This window comes from Schistocerca serialis, chromosome 2 (assembly GCF_023864345.2).
Source record: "Schistocerca serialis cubense isolate TAMUIC-IGC-003099 chromosome 2, iqSchSeri2.2, whole genome shotgun sequence".
Classification (NCBI taxonomy): domain Eukaryota; kingdom Metazoa; phylum Arthropoda; class Insecta; order Orthoptera; family Acrididae; genus Schistocerca; species Schistocerca serialis.
Genome location: NC_064639.1, coordinates 952,846,701 through 952,862,447, shown reverse-complemented (window position 1 = coordinate 952,862,447; position 15,747 = coordinate 952,846,701).

Below are 15,747 nucleotides of genomic sequence, written 5' to 3'. Positions count from 1 at the left end.
TACTGAAGAATGGAAATTACAGAGTCAATGAAAATAACTACTCTCGTGATTAGTGTTCTGGAAAGGCATTTGGAACCATCTCTGGAACAGAGAGCCATACCGACATTCTTGGACGACCCAGGATTGAGTTTGGGTGCAAGTAAATGATAGTTTGAAACTCATGAAGTAATTATAGGCCGATTTCGGCTTTAATACTGTTTACTAGCTGTGCAGAAACCATATCTGTCGAACAGCGGGACAGATCGAGCCGTATCTGTTACTCAGTGAAAGTGTTTGCATGAATGTTTCCTATGTAACCTGGCCATGACCCCCTTTACTCATGTAACACCTCTTAAATCTTTCCTTCAAACCTCTCGTATTAATTTGATTTTATTGTGATCGTTAATTTAATTCAAAATATTGTACTGGCTATTAGGTTGTTGTTTTGCGGCATGAGCTTCTCTTCTGTTTTTTTCCAATGTTTAGTATTAATGACTTTCTAGTTTATTTGCTTCACATTTACTTGCCTTTTTGCAATTTGCATCATTTTACTATTGCACTGTCAGAGACGAATTTCACTCTGTGTTTGGACTTGCCGAAAACAATTTAACGAAATAAATAAATGCTGTAGAAAATCATCAGTTTTGTACTTTTCATCTATAACTCGTAACTAGATACTGTATAATGCCAGAGAGTGAAAAGAAAACGACAGTTTCGCTTTAGGCAGTAACGAGGAAATAAAGAGCTTGAGCTATCAGCATTCGTTTTGGCGTAGTGTGCCCCACTTGTAGAAATTCCTCTCAGCTCTTCTGATTCGTCACATGCCCAAAGCGTTCAGTAACCAACACAAGTTTCAAAGGCGGTCGTCGCACGAGCTGAAACGATGACCTGTTACGTTCATAATCCGCGCCAATACGCTGGAGAAAGCGGCCTCTCCAGCCGATCGCTTTGAGAGGGCCCCGGTGCGCTATCGATACTCTCGTGGCGATCGATACTCGGCGTGAGCCACCCGACGCGCAGTTGGACCAATCTGCTTTGAGGGCCGCTCGCTGTACTCACCCCGCGCGGCCCTTTGTTGCGACAACCCTTTCACCCGCCGGCGTGGCTAGCTACTACAACCTCCGCTCCCCCTTGTTCACGCCCAGTGCGTCTGATGCGAACTCCATTATGTTTAGTGGCTGCCTCGTAAGAAAATCTTCTCTGAGATCTACACTGGCGGCAATTTAACCCATAGGAATCGATATATAAAGTGTGAGGAAATGAAATAGAAATATAATAATAATTATCCAATAAACGCTCCTATGATGCCTGTAAAAGCTTCACATAAGTCGCTACTGACAGGGTAACCGAACGGAAATTTTCGCAGTTAGTATGTAATTTACACTACTGGCCATTAAAATTGCTACACCAAGAAGAAAGGCAGATGATAAACGGGTATTCATTGGACAAATATATTATACTAGAACCGACATGTGGTTACATTTTCAAGCAATTCGCGTGCTTAGATCCTCAAAAATCAGTACCCAGAACAACCACCTCTGGCCGTAATAACGGCCTTGATACGCCTGGGCATTGAGTCAAACAGAGCTTGAATGGCGTGTACAGGTACAGCTGCCCATGCAGCTTCAACACGATACCACAGTTCATCAAGAGTATTGACTGGCGTATTGTGACGAGCCAGTTGCTCGGCCACCATTGACCAGACGTTTTCAATTGGTGAGTGGTCTGGAGAATGTGCTGGCCAGGGTAGCAGTCGAACATTTTCTGTACCCAGAAAGGCCTGTAAGGACGTGCAACATGCGATCGTACATTATCCTGCTGAAATGTAGGGTTTCGCAGAGATCGAATGAAGGGCAGAGCCACGGGTCGTAACACATCTGAAATGTAAGGTCCAATGTTCAAAGTGCCGTCAATGCAAACAAGAGGTGACCAGACCTGTAACCAATGGCACCCCATACCATCACGCCGTGTGATACGCCAGTATGACGATGACGAATACAAGCTTCCAATGTGCTTTCACCGCGATGTCGCCAAACACGGGTGCGACCGTCATGATGCTGAAAAACAGAACCTGGATTCATCCGAAAAAATGACGTTTTGCCATTCGTGCACCCAGGTTCGTCGTTGAATACACCATCGCAGGCGCTCCTGTCTGTGATGCAGCGTGAAGGGTAACCGCAGCCATGGTCTCCGAGCTGATAGTCCATGCTGCTGCAAACGTCGTCGAACTGTTCGTGCAGTTGATGTTTTGCAACCGTCCCCATCTGTTGTCTCAGGGATCTAATGTGGCTGCACGATCCGTTACAGCCATGCGGATAAGATGCCTGTCGTCTCGACTGCTAGTGATACGAGGCCATTGGGATCCAGCACGGCGTTCCGTATTACCCTCCTGAACCCACCGATTCCATATTCTGCTAACAGTCATTGGATCTCTCCAACGCGAGCAGCAATGTCGCGATACGATAAACCGCAATCGCGGTAGGCTACAATCCGACCTTTATCAAAGTAGGAAACGTGATGGTACGCATTTCTCCTCCTTACACGAGGCATCACGACAACATTTCACCAGGCAACGCCGGTCAACTGCTGTTTGTGTATGAGAAATCGGTTGGAAACGTTCCTCATGTCAGCACGTTGTAGGTGTCGCCACCGGCGCCAACCTTGTGTGAATGTTCTGAAAAGCTAATCATTTGCATATCAGAGCATCTTCTTCCTGTCTGTTAAATTTCGCGTCTGTAGCACGTCATCTTCGTGGTGCACCAATTTTAATGGCCAGCAGTGTATATTCCTCTCAGATCTCCTGCGGCGTAGAATATTTGGTTCTGCACAAATTTTCAGCAACGACGTCTGCACCAATCCTGAAGCCCTTGCTCATGGTTTCGAACGGTAAATTTGTTCTGCCGATGTTTGATTAAGCCTTACCCTTGCGGGCTGTCCCTTCAGACGTTCGTAGGTCTATTTCTAATTTATTTATTTGTCGGCTGTCACGTATGGCCCTGTGGCTAAATGTTTGCGCTCTGGCGCTGCTCCCTGTAACCTCAGGTGGTACTCACTGGTCACTCTCCTAACATTACCTGGAGGTGAGATATTACCTGATCGAGTTCCACTATCAGGAAATCCCGACTTATGTGCAAAGCGAGTTTGAGTGCACGATTTTTCATTCTGTACAGGTGGAGGGGGAGACAGATGTTCAGCGGTTGGGAAACTGCACCTGAAGGCAGAAGAGTCACCACAGCATGAGCATCAGAAGGTAGTGGAAACCAGTACATTGAAGACATAATGTGTATCCACAGGACATGTGGCCTATAATTGAAAAAAGCGTCATGATGATCTCTGCACTGGCAAAAGATTCCGAAATATACACCCACTGGGATCTCCATGAGGGGACTGCCAAGGCGGAGGTGCCATGAGAAAAAAAAACTGAATAACCAACGAAAGGATAGCGTTAAACGGGCTGGGGCGTAGAATGTCAGACGTCTCAATGTGGTAGGGAAGCTTGTAAATCTGAAAAGGCAAATGCTAAGGTTCAGTCTAGATATAGTGGGGGTAACTGAAGTGAAGTGGAAGGATGACAAGGATTTCTGGATAGATAACTATACGATAATGTCAATAGCAGCATAAAATGGTGTAACGTGAGTAGGATTCGTTACGAAAGCAGTTAGGGCGGAGAAATAGTTACTGTGAGCAGTTCAGTGAAAGGGTTGTTCTCATCAGAATCGACAGCAAGCTAACATCGACAACTATAATTCAGATATACACGCCGACGTCGCAAGCTGAAGATGAAGAGCTAGAAAAAGTAGATGAGGACATTGAACGGGTAATCTAGAACATAAAAGGGAGACAAAAATCTAATAGTCACGGGTGACTGGAATACAGCTGTAGGGGAAGGAGTAGAAGGAAAGGTTACGGGAGAATATGGGCTTGGGACAAGGAATGAGAGAGGAGAAAGACTAATTGAGTTATGCAGTAAATTTCAGCTAGTAACAGCCAATACTCTGTTCAAGAATCACAAGAGGAGGAGCTATACTTGGGAAACGCCAGGAGATATAGGAAGATGTCAGTTAAACTACATCATGGTCAGGCACAGATTCCAAAATCAGATACTGGATTTTAAGGCGCACCCAGGCGCAGATATAGACTCAGATCACAATGTAGTGGTGATGAAGATTAGGCTGAAGTTCAAGTTATTAGTCAGGAAGAATCGACACGAAAATAAGAGGGATAAGGAATTTCTAAGGAAAAGAGATACGCTTCAAGTCGTTCATGGGGAATGGTAATCTCTAAAAACGGCAAGAAAAACATAGGTACAAAGGAGTTAACTGAGAAGAAACGACGAGGAACAGAAGAAATCTTTCAGCTGATCAACAAAAGAAGGATAATATTTAGGGAAATTCAAGAACACAGAAATAGAAGTCGCCGAGGAATGAAATAAACAGGATGTGCAGGAAAGCTAAGGCGAAATCACTGCATGAAAAATACAGAAATCAAAAAAGAAATTATTGTCGAAAGGACTGACTCAACATACACAAAAGTCAAAACAACCTTCGGTGAAATTAAAAGCAAGGCTGATAACATTACGAGTGCGACGGGATTTCCACTGTTAAGTGTAGAGGGGAGAGCGGATAGGTGAAAAGAGCATACTGGTGGCCTCTGTGAGGGGGAGACTTGTCTGATGACGTGATAGAAGCAGAAACAGGAGTTGATATAGATGAAATATGGGATTCAGTATTAGAATCAGGATTTAAAAAGCTTTGGAAGACTTACGATCAAATAAGACAGAAGGGATAGATAACATTCCACCAGAATTTCTAAAATCATTGGGGAAGTGGTAACAAAACGGCTGTTCACGTTGGCATGTAGAATATATTAGTCTGGAGATACACCGCATGACTTTTGGAAAAACATCATCCACACAATTCCGAAGACTGCAAGAGGGGAGAAACGCGAGAATTATCTCACAATAAGCTTAAAAGCTCATGCATCGAAATTGCTCACAAGAGTAATATACAGAAGAATGGAAAAGAAAACTGAAGCTCTGTTAGATAACGATCAGTCTGGCTTTGGGAAAGGTAATGACACAACAGAGGCAGTTCTGACATCGCGCTCGATAGTTGAAGCAAGGTTAAAGAAAAATCAAGACAGGTCCATATGATTTGTCGACATGGAAAAAGCATTCGACAGTGTGTGCATGATGTTCGAAATGCTGATCAAAACTGCGGTAGCTATAGGAGATGATGGGTAATATACAACATATACAAGAAACAGGAGGCAATGATTAGAGTGGGACACCAAGAATGAAGTCTCGGATTTAAAAGGGAGTAAGACAGGGATGTAGTCTTTCGCCCCTACTGTTCAACCTACACATCGAAGAAGCCATGACGGCAATAAAAGAAAGATTCAAGAGTGGAATTAAGATTCAAGGTGAAGGAATATGAATGATAATATTCGCTAATGACATTGCAATCCTCAGTAAAAGTGAAGAAGAATTACAGGATCTGCTGAATGGAATGAGCAGTCCATATTAAACGCAATAGTAAATCGAAGAAAGACGAAAGTAATGAGAAGTAGTAAAAATGAGAACAGTGAGAAACTTAAGATAAGGATTGGTGATCACGAAGTAGATGAAGTTAAGCGATTATGCTAACTAGGTGCACGGAACAAGGAAATTTGGATATTTTTGGTAAGTTCCTGTGGGACCAAACTGCTGAGATCATCGGTCCCTAGGCTTACAAACTACTTAATCTAACTTAAACTAACTTACGCTAAGGACAACACACATACACTCATGCCCGAAGGAGGACTCGAACCTCTGAGGGGGGCAGCCTCGTGAACCGTGACAATGCGCCACAGACTGCGCGACTACACCGCGCGGCACGGAGTAAGGAAGACTTAAAAAGGAGATTAGCACTGGTAGAAAGGGCATTCCTGGCCAAGAGAAGTCTAACAGTATCAAATACAGGCGTTAATTTGAGAAAGAAATTTCTGAGAATGTACGTTTGGAGCACAGCATTGTATGGTAGTGAAACATGGAGAGTAGTAAAAATCGAAACAGAAGAGAATCGAAGCAGTTGATGTGTGACGCTACAGAAGAATGTTGAAAATTATTTGGACAGAAAGCGTAAAGAATGACGAGTTCTCCGTAGTATCGATGAGGAAAGGAATTTGTATAAACCCTCGTCGCCAGCTTTGTAAAGACCTCGTCGCTATTATCGTGGAGGCCGAGTTGCCATTGTTGCTACGGTAGGTCGAGTTTGTGAGCTCGTGAAACGGCTTCTGGTGCAGTACATCGGTAAGACAATTTCTCCCTGCCATATTACGCAGCTGCTCCCTTGAGTCAGGTAACGGAATAGGAGAACGAAGATTCTACAATACTTCACCAAATTACTAACAAACGAACACAAATGAGTTTAAAAGGTTTATTTATTTTTGTCACTTGTCGAATAACGAAGTCTGTAACACTGCATGTAATATCAATCAAAAAAGGCCGTCAATGGCTATGCGCAAATACTCGTACATAAACTTCACAGTACATAGCAAATGCAGTTTACAACAACCGTTTGTTCACTTCTAGAAGTTCACTATACGACGTTCCCTGTCTAAGTCAGCCCTGGAAGATGATCTGTAACCAAATGGGCGAGAGTTGCTCTTCTATCTTCCGAGTAGGCTTCTGTCCGTTGTGGTCCGGACATTGCCGGATTGTACTCGGATGGCAATTAGCCGAGGTGAAGTCGATACCTTAATCTTCAGCACCGCCCATGGCGGTAGTGAAACTCGCGCAAGTGGGGAGTCTCTATGGCAATGGCACCAGCTCACATCTTTGCCCTAGCTGTGTCTTGTTCGGACGACACAGCAGGAATATATTGAAAACACTGACAAGAAGAAGGGACAAGATAAGATGTTGGGAAATAACTTCCATGGTGCTAGAGGGAGCTTCAGAGGGTAAAAACTGTAGAAGAAAACAGGCATTGGAATATATGCAGCAAATAACTGACGACGTAGGTTGCAAGAGCTACTCTGAGATGAAGGGATTGGGACAGGAGAGGAATTCGAGGCGGGCCGCATCAAACCAGTCAGAAAACTGATGACTCAAAAAGAAAAAAAAGAAGGGAGTGCAATCGGTTTCCAAACGTCAGATGTGTGCTCCAGAACTGGGTGCAGCAGCGTCTTGTACACAGCATTCCAAGAGAGCGTTGACGGCAGATTTAGCAGTGTATAGAACCAAGACCAAAAGACTTCAGGAAAAATGTGATGAAATCGAAACAGAAATGGTCGTGGGAAGGACTGATTCAGCATACAGATAAGCCAAAAGAACGTCCGCAGAAATTATAATCAACGGCCTCACATAAAGAGAACAAGAGGAATTCCACTGTTAACACAGAGGAGAGAGTAGATAGGTGGAAAGAGTACATTGAACTTCATAGGAGTGGTAACAGAGCTTTGGAAGACTTGAGATCAAGTAAAGCGGAATGCATAAACAGTATTCCTTCATAATTTCTAAAATCATTCTGAGGAGCTGCTAGTCAAAGGACTATTCAAATTTCTTTGTAGAATCTACGAATCTGGAGACATACCAGCCGATTTTATGAAACAAAAAATCATTCACACAATCCTGAAGACTACGAGGGCAGTTGAGTGTGAGAACTACCGCACAAACACTATCCTGCGTCTTTATAAAACAGTGAGCTATACGTTGACGAGCTGAGCTGAAATATGAATCATACGTTTATTCAATGAGTACCAGTGCAGCGTATCATTAACAACCGGTATTACCACAAAAATGCAAAGGTCGACACTACAAGCTCTTTCTACGTGCCTTGCAATTATAGCTATTTTAAAAAATGATTCAAATGGCTCTGAGCACTATGGGGCTTAACATCTGAAATCATCAGTCGCCTAGAACTTAGAACTTCTTAAACGTAACTAACCTAAGGACATCACACACATCTATGCCCGACGCAGGATTCGAAACTGCGACCGTGGCGGTCGCGCGGTTCCAGAATGTAGCGCCTAGAACCGCTCGGCCACTGCGGCCGGCAGCTATTTTACTTTTGATGTAATGAAGTGCTAAAAACAAGAAATAAAAATCATTACACTGTGTTATTCATAGAACATGTCTTGAGGTAAGGGAATAGTATTTTATTATACCTATTAACAACGTTAGTTACACAGTAAAGTAAAATAAAAAAGAAACTACGCAAGATATAACAGCGTCACAAAATAATATAAAACCTTCTATTGCATTCACCAAACACACTTGGCGCCAAACGTAACACCGCGGCAAGAAGAGAACTCCTTAGCGACAAAAGTAGTTACTTTCGTGGGGTGGCTTGCTTGCACGCACCAACGAAACAATACCGTCCCGTGACCAGATAGGGTTAGGCTACTGTATAAATGATTGTAACACCGTCAGCTACAATTTGATATAATTTATTGATAGAAATTTCGCAGTATTTAACTGTTGTGTGGCGATTGTACATGGCAACGGATCATTGTTCACGTAGTTTGACCTGTCTTTAGCTCTCAAGTAGTACTGACTCCAGTGAACGATACCTACAATAGCTTGTTGAATATACAGTTGAGGTCTTCTTAGCGGCCGGCCGTTGTGGCCGAGCGGTTCTAGGCGCTTCAGTCCGGAACCGCGTTGCTGCTACGGTCGCAGGTTCGAATCCTGCCTCGGGCATGGATGTGTGTGATGTCCTTAGGTTAGTTAGGTTTAAGTAGTTCTAAGTTCTAGGGGACTGATGACCTCAGATGTTAAGTCCCATAGTTCTCAGAGCCATTTGAACCATCTTCTTAGCGGCCGGCCGATGTGTCCGAGCGGCTCTAGGCGCTTCAGTCTGGAACCGCTCGACCGCTACGGTCGCAGGTTCGAATCCTGCCTCGGGCATGGATGTGTGTGTTGTCGTTAGGTTAGTTGGGTTTAAGTAGTTCTAATTCTAGGGGACTGATGACCTCGGATGTTAAGTCCCATAGTGCTCAGAGCCATTTGAACCATTTTTTTCTTCTTAGCGACGACTATAGAAGCGGTCCAGAGGCTGTCTTGTGGTGCTGTTTATACTGTGCGGATACTGTCGCCGATAATGACTTGAGATGAGCCGTGTGTCCGCTTATATCCGCGACTGGCGGATGAAAACTATTTGAATGATGTGTGGTGGAAGAATAAAATAGGGCTTGCCTCTTTGCGCCTCTCCGTAGATTGGTCTTAATAGAGTTGCACCTGAATATTAGGCATCTTGGTACTCTTCTATGTGTGACTGTGCTCCCTCTCGTCTTGAATAAGTAAGGGAGCTAGATGAGGGTTTAACGTCCCGTCGACATAGAGGTTATTAGAGACGGAGCACATGCTGGGTGTATTTCGAGGGCCGGAAAAGAAATCTGACGTGCCCTTTCAAAGGAAGTATCTCGGCATTTGGCTCGAGGGGTTTAGGGAAATCACGGAGAACCTAAATCTGGATGGCCGGACTCGTATTTGAACCGTCGTCCTCCCAAATGCTCCACCTCACTCAGTAGTGTCTTCTTGAGGACACAGCACAAACATCTGTTGTTTGGTTGACAGAATAAAAATGAAATTTCTCATGACTTTATTTTCCATTTTTATCATTAAAAGGCAAGCACTAAGCCAACGTTAGTTAACCAGAGGAAAATACTCCTATTAGAGGACAAAAATGCCCTAATACGTTCGCGTGCCAAAATTTTTGGGAAAAGGTGCTGGGGATGGTAAATTGAGGCAGCTGACATCCCATCCGCCTCACACCGGATTTACGTGCGTATTTTACGTGTTCACGTAGGGTAAATTTGAACCTGTGTGCTGGAAACGGTTAAAGACATCAAGAAAGCTTTCAAGGCTCTTATGGATCGGGACCTTAGGAATATATCCAAAAATGCCACGTGCTGTCCATTGCAGTCATGGAATCCTCGGTTGTATTCCGACCTCTGAAGACGACAAAAATATAGTAACGAAACCCTTTTTTGGGGGTTTCCGAGCAACCGCCCATGAAATAACGGTGCCTCCATGAGTCCCATCAAGCCCACCATAGGCGACATTAAATGTAAAAAGAACCGATCCCTCTGTTGGGTAAGCAAATGGTCCCTATCCCAAAGGCTATCCAAAACATTTGACCCCACCACTTTATCACCAATAGAATCGGAGGTAAGAGCACTGGGAAATCCTGTTTTTATGCTGTCGCATGCATACCGAAAGGTTTTTTTTGTCGCTTCAGCGAGAAAAGCCAATAATAATCGATCACTAGTTGTTACGTAAGCATTTTAAAAGTAAAATACGATCTCATGTAACGACATCAAGCGCGGCAGATTATTGTGTTCACGAAATGTGGGATACTGCTCCAGCGTTTGAAGTACTTATGGAGTAGTCTTGGCATTAGTATCGAACGAACTGAGGGACACGCTTCTAGGATCGTGGAATGTTGATATAGCCCAAAATAAGTGTCTCGAGGAACTTAAATTGGAGTCTTTGGGAGAAGGGCAGGTTTTTCTAGCGAAACTCTGTTGGTAAACGTGTAGTTGTTGTTGTTGCTGTATTCTTCAGTTCGAAAACTGATCTGATGCATCTCTACATGCTAGTCTAAATTCTGCGCCGGTCTTTTCATCTTATTATAAACTACATCCATTACAACCCGCTTACTGTATTTGACCCTTTGGCTCCCTCTATTAATTTATCCCCCCCCCCCCAACCCAATCCCCCCTCCCTTTCAAACGTCTTTCCATTACCAAACTGGCAATTCCTTGATACTTCAGGCTGTGTCGTATCAACAGATCCTTTCTTATGGTCATGTTGCACCATATTTTATCTCCTATTTTCGATTCACTAGCCGACCCTTGTGACCGAGCGGTTCTAGGCGCTTCAGCCCGGAACGGCGTGACTGCTACGGTCGCAGGTTCGAATCCTGCCTCAGCCATGGATGTGTGTGTTGTCCTTAGGTTAGTTAGGTTTAAATAGTTCTAATTATAGGGGACTGATGACTTCAGATGTTAAGTTCCATAGTGCTTAGAGCCATTTGAATCATTTTTCTATTCGCTGCCTTTTCATTTGTAATTCTATCCTCCCATCTAATCTTCAGCATTCTTTTGTAGCACCACATTTCAAAAGCTTCTATTTTCTTCTTGTCTAAGCTATTCATCGCCCATGTTTCACTTCCGTACACATCTACATTCCAGACTACTACCTTCAATCATGACTTCCTGACACTTAGCGTTAGCATGTTTCTCTTTTCCAACTGCGTAAGTTTGCCGTCATCGATAATTTTGCAGCTCAATCACTAATACGCATCTACTGCTTTCAATGTATCATTTCTTTCACTGCATTCCATTACCTTTATTTTATTTCTGTTGATATTCATCTTATATCTTGTTTTCAAGACATTATCCATCCCGTTCAAGTGCTCTCCAACTTCTTTGCGGTCTCTCACTGAGTTAAAATTTCAGTGACAAATCTTCAAGTTCTTATTTCTTCTCCCTGAACTTAAATTTCCTTTCGAAATTTCTCATTGGTTTCTTTACAGCACGCTCAACGTACAGACTGGAGGACATCGTGATTGGCTATAGTCCTGTTTCACCCCAGGTTCAATTTGTGCTGCCCTTTCATGTCTTCTTGCTCTTATGACTGCAGCCTGGTTCCTGTAAAAATTGTAGATAACTTTCCGTTCCCTGTAGTTAATCGTGGCTGTCTGCAGAATATCAAACAGTCCAGTGACAATTGTCAAATGCCCAGTCTGAATCTAGATATGCTATTAACCTAGGTTTGCCTCACTTCATCCCAATAGAAGTAGTAGTGCTCGTATAGAGTTTTAATCATACTTACAGTGTTTCACTTTTACAAGGATTTTGGAGATGTATTATCATTTAAAAAAAAACATTAATCATATATACAGGTATTAATATATTTGCTGTTCCAGTTTTAGGATGCGCTAGGTAATCGGCTACGGCCTTATAGTAGGAACGATCCTGGCATTTCCCTGAAGGAATTTAGGGAAACCACGGAAAACCCGATGTTAGATTGGACGGATGCAGACTGCAACCTCCCGCCTCCCGAACAATAAGTCAGTCTGTTTAAAACAGAGCTACGTCATTCGGGTTCTCTGTAGCGTTTACCTGTCTTCTAAAATAAAGCGTAGAGCCAGTATCGGCTCATCTGTTGGTACAGTTCCGGGGAACCCAAACTGATATTCTCTGATGGTGGCCTCTACTAGTTGCTCTGTTTTTCTGCAGAGGATTCGTGTCAGTATTTTGTAACGATTACTTATTGAACTCGTTGTTCGGTAAATACAGGGAAGCATTTTTCGGGGAAGACTGTACACTAGTTCAATTGTCACTACCGTATACCTCGTTATAATATATCACACCTCTCCTGGCTACGGCATAACTCCTTTTGTTTAGCTCTGTGTGTCAGATAACGTGTTCGTCGTGTCTTATCTTTAGGTGCTCACTTTAGCAATTTCATATTATGAAACGTCCCCTTTGCACAATTATACACGACTGTCCTTAAACTGACACACAATATTTTGTTAGCGCAACGCCATCTGACTTTCAAAATTCCCTACAAAAGAATGGCCCTGACTAACATTAAACTATACCTTTCACAAATCACTTACCTCACAAAAATCTTCGCTGCTCAAGCTACTGCAATACAGCGAGCGCCACTACTGCCAGCTAAATAAAAGATTCAAACTATGGAAGGCACTAACTACTGATAGGGATAGTTAGCAAATGAAAGATATTAATAGAGAACAAACAATGTATTTACCTTGATATCATCATATATAAATATAGCAGTTCATGACAAATTACAAAACTCCGCCATCTCTCTCCCCACATCCACCACTGCTGGCGGCTCACCTCCAACTGCGCAACGCTATGCGCTGTTCACATCCAACTGCCTAACACTACAATGGCGAGTATTACAACAATGCAAAGCAGCCACAGACTGCACACAGCATAGCCAGTGATTTTCATACAGAGGTGGCGTTACCAATAAAAAAACCTAAACAGTCTACTTACAATATCTGCCGCTGTCGCATTTTGACGTGTCTCAATATAAATGAACAAACCGGACTGTACTTCTCCTAGTAGCCATGGCATGGAGAGGACGCAAAGAAAGGAACGCTCGCGGCTTTGTACCATAATTGCGAATAAATTAGTGAGTTTTAAAATATCATTGTGTGGACTACACTACTTCATAAAACCAATTTTATACTTTACCAACGAGATGAAAGAGTCATCATCTCCTTCCATGGACTAGGTCTTATCATCCCTCCATCCATCCATCCCTTACATCTGCCTAGTTCTTTCTTCTCAGTCGGCCGATAACTTTTTATCTTTTTTTGGAATTTATTTTGTCATTCTATCAACATGATCCTTCCATTTCATTCTGTTCTCTTCTGTCTTGTCAGTAACTGAAAAGATTTTTAAATTTGATCTTATTGTTTCGTTCCTTATTTTATCCATTTTATTGCAGTTTCTTACATATATCATGAACTTCATCTCTACTGATTGTACACGTGAAGTTTTTAGTTTTTGTTACTGTCAGTGATTCGAAACCATATACAGCAGTAAGCAGAGCCATAAATTTATAGAATTTCAGTCATTTTTTTTTCCACAGTTCTTGTGATATTTACAGCTGGTATCACATTTTACGTAACTGAAGTTGGCTACTTGTTCTAAAATTCTCTCACTTATTACTATTTTCTATCTGGCTGGATTCTTTCCTTTGAAAGCCATTATCTGTGTCACGTTTGCAGATATAGTTAAGTTGTAACATATTGCATTTGGGCTCAATCTACATACTGCACTTTGTACATTACCTTTTGTTTCCTGTATAATTATATGATCATCAGCATATAACAGGTTATTTAATGGTATATTCGATCCCATTTTAATTCCTAAATGTATTTCACCTTTCCACTTCATAACCAGATCGTCAAGATGTCATTTAAATAAAGTGGGTGACAGACTGCACCCTTCTCGATCATCTTCATTGATTAAAATTTCATCTGACATTTGAGAACCTGAACTTATAACTATTTTTGTAAATACATACAGACTCTCTAAGGTATTAATAAAATATAAATATTTAGGAAAACATACTATTTCTAAAATTTTCCTGAAAACAGGTTTTTCTTACCTTATCAAAGGGTCTCTCAATATCAAAAAACGTATTTGAAAGCCAAGTTCTCGACGTTTTTAAATAATTTGTCCTATTATAAATGTATAATCATTACACTAACGTCCCTCTCTCAAGACTGTTCTTCTGAGATTATTGCGTCACCGATAGTTTGTAGCCTTTGATAAATTTTCCCATAAATTTTATATCTTTCATTTAGTAAACTTAATCCTCTATAATTTCCTAAGTCTTTCCTATTGCCTTTTGTAACTATAGTAGATACTTAAGCTGTGTTCCATTCTTCAGGTACAGAACAGTTTATCCAACACAAATTTTTAAAAAATGGAGGAAGCAGATTTTTAAAATGGATTCTCCATATTTGATTAATTCAGCATTAATGCCATATAGGCCAGCAGCTTTTCTAAGATAATGCTGACGAAAAGGAGCCGCAAGATTTCTTCCGCCAGTCTAAGCAGCAGTAGTAGTAGAAACGGAATATGACACAGTACAGGGAACTACGGTAATAAACTATGACAGATAAGAAGTGTAAAGAGCCATATGGATAGCCATTTTTTCCACGCTTAGTACGTGAATTAGTCTGAAAAACCATTAACATTGTTACATCGAACCCTCCTATACGCCCTACTTTACAGCGACCTGCGGAGTATGCGTATAGATGTAGAGAGAGAGTTTGAGGACACCATATGATATGTTTACGTAAACAGGCAGCTTTCATTTTCTTGACACTGCGCTCTTCCTGCCAAGCCGAGTGCCTTTTAGTTCGATACGTTGTCGGCCGCGCCAGTAAACGTTTGGCGCTTCGGCCTCGGTAGGCAGACGGGCGCAGCCGAGCCGCCAGCCCTCGGCTGCTGTCGCGGAGCCGTTAATCCAGGCGATAAGGGCTTATCCCGCCAGCGCTGTCGCGCGGAGTTGCTTCCAGCGGCCGTCAAGGTGCTTAGCAACTAATTTGGCCGCCGTTAATTATGAAAAATCATGTTCCCGGGACAAAGGCGCCTGGTAGCGCTGCCTCCTTCAACCTGTAGCCTTCACCCGAGGCGAAACATGTTCGCTTTTCATCACTCGAGACTGTAGTGCTACATTATAGATGTAGTGTTCGGTATCATTTGTGCAATGAGAAACGAAACTTGTATCGTTAATGTAGCGCAGCTACTGGACTGTACTGACTTCCTCCATGTCTTCTACGGCTCTAAAGTATTCATGCAAATTCCCTGCACATGTTATTCGTTTATTCGTCTTTGTTCATGATCCATCAGCTAGATTACTATATGCACCTATACGACCTATTTGTTACTACTGTATATATTGTACTGACTAGTCGAGAGAATTATCAGGGACGCGCACCTTATTTATTTATTTATTGCTTATTTAGCTTGACCAGATTACGGTCTTAATGCCCTCTCTTACCCCTGAACAGGAGCAACACATACCCAAGATATAACAAAATCTTCCCAATAATAAGCCAACGGCCTTGCCGCTGTAGTAACACCGGTTCCCATCAGATCACCGAAGTTAAGCACCATCGGGCTGGGCTAGGACTGGGTTGGGTGACTATCCGGTCTGCCGAGCGATGTTGGTGAGCGGGGTGCACTCAGCCCTTGTGAGACAAAGTGAGGAGCTACTTGACTGAGAAG